Here is a 6,000-nt window from a genome sequence, read left to right as displayed (position 1 = left end):
TTATGTCCATTGTTCTTGTATTGTTTTTTATATTTTTTATGTGCACCGGCTTTCAAAGTATCTATAAAAAAAAATTGATCTCTAATTTAAATAAAAAGTAAGCTTATATATTATTACAATGACGAACTTAATTATAAATAAAATTAACCTAAAAAGAATGACACGTAACGTGAATCCGTACTTCAGGGATTTGCCACACAACAAAGCTCTTCCGCACTAAAGGCATGTTTTACGCGAGACATTATTAGCTAAACTGCACGGTACTTAATAATAATACAATACAATGTTTGGTAACAAAACTGCACTATATTAAATAATACAAAATTTAAAGTAATGTAATTTATTCTATATTAAATAATGCCTAGTCAAACAATTCTATTAGTTAATACAGTTTTACTTCTAACATTAATTTTACACTCAATATACAATGTCTATTATTTTTAAAATTTATGAATTAGAACATGAAGTGGCTGGTCAATGTCGCGTTGACCGATATTGACCATAGTTTGACCCATGCTGACCAATGTTTGATTGGCATTGACAAGTGTTCACTGGAGTTTCGATGGTCAAACAATAACACTGAGCGGCATTGACTAAAATTGCTGGACATTGACCACTCGTTGGTTCAAATTCTGAGTTTTTTTTTTTTTTTTATAATTTTTTAGTTAAATAATAAATGAAAAATATATATTACTTCTTAATAAAATAATTTTTCGTTAGACATAAAAAATAATTCTATGCAATGTAAATCATACACCAAACATATCATAGTATAAAAGTAATACAATGCAATATTTTATCAAACGTCATACACCATTTCGTATACCTCATACACCATTTCGTATACCATTACATAATTAATACAATATAACGCTATTATATTCTATACAATTTACTTAATGCTATGCAATGTCGTGCATTAGACATACCCTATGTGCATTCCAGTCCATACCAGAGCATTTGTATAAAATCATTTTCTTTTGGCTCTTCACAATCCCTTTACCTTGCAATATCTGCTTGCGAGCCAGTAGTTGGAGCAAAGAAATTATTTACTTTCATTTAAAAACTGCACGTAAACATATAAATAGATTGTTCATCAATAATCTTGAGGTAATATATTTTGTTTAGGTATCTGAGGTATCCAGACTCATATTAGAGTATATCTAATATGCAAGATTACGAAACACCCTACAAACCTAATAGATCAAGGTAATTACATAAATGTGATAGATACCTCTCTTTTCATTCGAACACAAGACCCCTGGTTATAACTAACCACAATGGTTAAAGGGTTTGTTATCCAACTACAAGGGGAGAGATCTTGAGGCAATATTGACCTGCTGCATGCAAAAATTTTATACTTGCTTGAGAATGTGTGTGGAAATTATCCCGCCTACCAAATGCCCCATCTTTGAATACAAACGTATATAAAAGAAGTTGTTTAGCTAGACTTCATCAACAGTGTTATTTGCGGAACAACTAATAAGAATCAGGAAATCAATTTCTGAGAAATATTGACTTGATTGGGTTTATCTCCTCTTCGTTATTTATTTATTTATTTCATCAATTTTCCGAGTAAATTATCAATTAACTTGTAACATATAAGAAATAATTATCCAATCTTTCCGACAAATAATTGGGGTTGTTCAACTATGAGACCTGCACGCTAGCCAACTGTGGTTGTTAACCACTTGGCTTATGATCGGATGGCAGGTCCTTTTGTTACCTTGAGGTTTTGTGTTTGAGTTCTACCAAGTAATCACTTATCGCATTTGTGACTTACCTGACTTATTGGATTTGTAAAGTATTCAATAGATCTCAATGACTAGTTTGTGACTTATTTGGCCCACTAGACTTATAAGGTGTTTAATAAATCTCGAATATTAGTTGAAGTGTAAGCAAACTGGTTTAAACACTCCAATCACCAATAATAATAATAATAATAATAATAATAATAATTCGGGTTGTTGAAAATGGAGAATGATGTCTATTTACTCTATGTAAAAGTGGCGGTGGACTGTGCCATGCCGTGCCAAAATTTTCAACATCCATCGTGCTATGGGTCGTGCCAGACAACCAAAACCCAAGGCTCACGATTACTTTAGTAGTCAACAGCTACGTTGCACTTGAATATAGTTGTTGCAAAGGTTATATTAATTTTTCTTTTAAATTTACGGGCTATGTCGTGCTGGCCCATGTGCCAAATCTTGAACTCACAGTACGGCCCACGGGCCATGGCACAGCACGAAATTTTTATGCCATGACATGGTGGGCCGTGCAAAAAAAATGGCATCGCCACCTCTAATTCCATGTTATTCAATGTTGGAGATTTAGACAAATGATACCATTATAGTATAGTTAAAATATCGTTTTCAAACTTTAAAAAAATATTTTAATTGTCTTTTATGGATGGAATCATTGGAACCATAACCATCCTTGAGATGCTCCAGCTAAAGAATCATCTTTTAGAAAGGCATACATAAAGGGTATCTAAAATCAAGGTGAACAAGATTTAAGTATCCCGGTCCTCTCAATCTTCTTGTCTTCTCATGGAGTGGACATGTCCCAGCTTCTCAATCATTTGACATTCAATCTGTGTAATCTTGGTGAGTGAGTGTTTGGTTTTTCATTCAAGTGAGAGGGGTTTTACTCTCAAATCTTTGGAATACTATTGTGTTCTCTAGGTAGGATTACGGGAAAGGTTGAGTTGTTATCTTGAGTGATTGATCTTGATCTTGGTGTAAACTCTTGAAACAAATTGATTAGTGCAGCGAGCTCCTCTGATTCCGGAGTGCAGCGTGGACGTAGCCTACCAATCTGGATAGGTGAACCACGGTAAATTGTGTGTATTGTTGTGGGTGTTTTATCTTGATGTGTGTAAAATTGGAAGATTTTCAAACAATACAGCACCACTTGATATACAAACAAATGTGGTATAATTGTTCGATTGACATATCATCATTCACATTTATTGAGATTTAATTGAAATGATATTTTATTTTTAATCCATTGACAAAAATAGATTTAAATATTTATCCAATATTTCTGATAAATAATTAATGGTTTTTGGTAAGTACAAAGAAAATAACTCACCCAATTTGGGCTCTTGGACTTCTGTGTAGATAGTGACAGATTAACATAAGCAAACAGCTATTGCTTTTATTTGACCCTGCGAAGAACAGATAATTTCAACGTTTCTGCATTTCAGTATCGAAAGAACCGAGAGTTCTATCCAGAAAGGCTCAGGTTGTTCTGTTGGCTATACGGGGACTAATTTTGAGTACATCCCATTTGGTGCTGGAAGAAGGAGTGTGCCTGGGGTTTCATTGGTCTAGCCAATGTGGAGCTCCCTCTAGCAATGTTGCTATACCATTCTGACTGGAAACTTCCTAATGGAATGAAGCATGAAGATCTGGACATGACAGAGCGCTTTGGTGGGACAGTCAGAAGGAAGAGGATTTGTGCCTGATTCCCATCCTTTTCATCCGAACACGTTTCATAGGCTCAAATGAAGAATGTGGGCTAGCTTATTAATGAGCTTTAAGAAATAGTTCTCTGTAATTGGTACCATGTCTAATTTTATTACATTTTCTTTTTCACTTAACTGTAAACTTCTCTGCTATTTGTGGAACTACAATAGAAGGATTCGGGGTTTTAAATTCCAGGAACGATATGAACCTGATTGCCTCATAATTCTAAGTACATTATTAATTTATTTTATATTACCAATTTGCATATCATTATCAGATCATTAACACGTTGAAATTATTTATCAAAAATGATAAATAAGGGGGTGTTGGACAGTGGAAAATAGCTTGCTTATCTTTTTTTTTTTTTTTAATTAGGATTTGCACTGTGGAGATTCGGATCATTGATTTGATGCAACTGTAGTTAGAATATGTTTTAAAGGTGGGATAAATAATATATAATTACTTTTTATGGATCAATTATTGCAGCCAAAACCTTGCTCCAGCTATATAATTATCTTTCAGAAAAGCAGAAAAGGTGCACAAGACTCATAATCCGATCCTCTCAATCTTCTTCTAGCTGTTTCTCATGGATTTCGCATTTCCAAGCTTTTCAATCCTTCTCACTTTTCTTCTCTTCTTCTATTTGGTCTGAAAATAAGGAAGAGATCAAAAACCATCGACAAAAATTTCGTTTGCCTCCAGGGCCGTCGAAATTACCTCTCATCGGAAACCTGCACCAGCTTTTTGGATCTCTACCCCATCACAGATTAACAGACTTGGCCAGGAAATATGGACCACTTATGCATCTTCAGCTTGGAGAAGTTTCTACTGTTGTTGCTTCTTCGCCCGATATGCCAAAAAAGTTATGAAAACCCATGATGTTAGCTTTGCATCAAGGCCTGAGGTTCTAGCAACAAAAATCTTGTTCTATGATAATACTGATATAACTTTCACCATTTGGTGATTATTGGAGACAAACTGCGAAAAATTTGCACGTTGGAGCTTTTCAGATGCGACGAGTCCAATCTTTCCGATCAATAAGAGAGGAAGAGGTGTCTGCTCTCATTGATTGGATTGCTCAGAAGCAGGATCACCAATCAACCTTACAGAGAAAATTCAATCACTGATATATGGTATCACTTCCAGGGCAGCTTTCGGAGCAAGTCCAAAGATCAGGAATTATTCATATAGTAATGAAAGAAACATCAAAAGTGTGTGCAGGTTTAACATTGCAGATCTGTTCCTTCCATTGAATTTCTTCAATGGATCACTGGAGTCAAGTCTCAGGTAGAGAAGCTGCATGAAGAAGCTGATAGGTAGTTGAAAAAATTATTAATGAACACAAGAAGGGCCAGGCACCTTTAAACATTGACAAGGTGAAGAAGCTGAAGATCTTGTTGATGTTCTTTTGAAAGTTCAAGAGCATGGTGATCTTGAATTTCCTTTGACTACTGACAACATCAAATCAGTGATCTCCGTAAGTACTTGTGCAATTCCATACATTCCTTTCCAATAGTTGCAACTTATAAATTGAAGCGAAATCAGTGTTTCAATCCCATCTTTCCCTTTAATTTTCCCTGTTTAATACTTGGCTTACATCTGCAAACCTTCAAGATTCGTAACATCTAGAATTTGTCCTTACAAATTTTTTTTGGATACTTTTAGTAATAGTTTAACTGAGAAAAGTTCATACTATTCCTCTTTCCAGGAATTTTTGGTGCCGGTGGGGAGACAGCTGCCACTTAATAGATTGGGCCAGTCCGAAATGATAAAAAATACAAGAGTGCTGAAGAGCACAAGCTGAAGTGAGGGAAGTCTTCAATAGAAAAGGCAAGATCGATGAAACAAGCATCGAGGAAATGAAATTCTTGAAGCTTGTAGTAAAAGAGACTCTAAGACTCACCCTCCTGCACTCTGTTAGTTCCAAGAGAATGCAGAGAGAGATGTGTGATAATGGCTTCGACATACCATCAAAACCAGAGTCATTGTTAACGCAGGGCGATTGGAAGAGATCCAGAATATTGGAGTGAGCCCGAGATCTTCAATCCAGAGAGGTTCCTAAAGTTCTCTTGATTTTAAGGGGACTAATTTTGAATACATCCATTTGGTGCTGGCAGGAGAATATGCCCCGGAATGATATTCGGTCTAGCCAATGTTGAGCTTCCATAGCCATGTTCCTGTATCATTTTCATTGGAAGCTTCCAAATGGAATGAAGAATGAGATTTGGACATGACGGAGGCCTTTGGTATAGCAGTTGGAAGAAAACATAACCTGCACATTATTCCCATACCTTATCTTCCTCTAGCTCTTCATCACTCACCAAAAATGTTAAAATCTTTGGATAATTAAGCTTGTTGTGCTGTGATTTGCACCAATGAGAAGTACGTAGGATCTATAGTAGAGTCTATGTAGGAGTTTGTTTGAAAACCCATGATTTCAATGTTGGATCAATAGATGAATGGGAAACCAAACAATAGTACAAGAAATAGATTTTAAAATGGTTGGATGCTAGATACAAATCTTAGTCCA

The sequence above is a fragment of the Pistacia vera genome, unplaced genomic scaffold (genome assembly GCF_008641045.1).
Source record: "Pistacia vera cultivar Batoury unplaced genomic scaffold, PisVer_v2 Contig404, whole genome shotgun sequence".
NCBI lineage: Eukaryota > Viridiplantae > Streptophyta > Magnoliopsida > Sapindales > Anacardiaceae > Pistacia > Pistacia vera.
The sequence above is the reverse complement of the archived record's forward strand: the minus strand, read 5'-3'. Positions refer to the sequence as shown.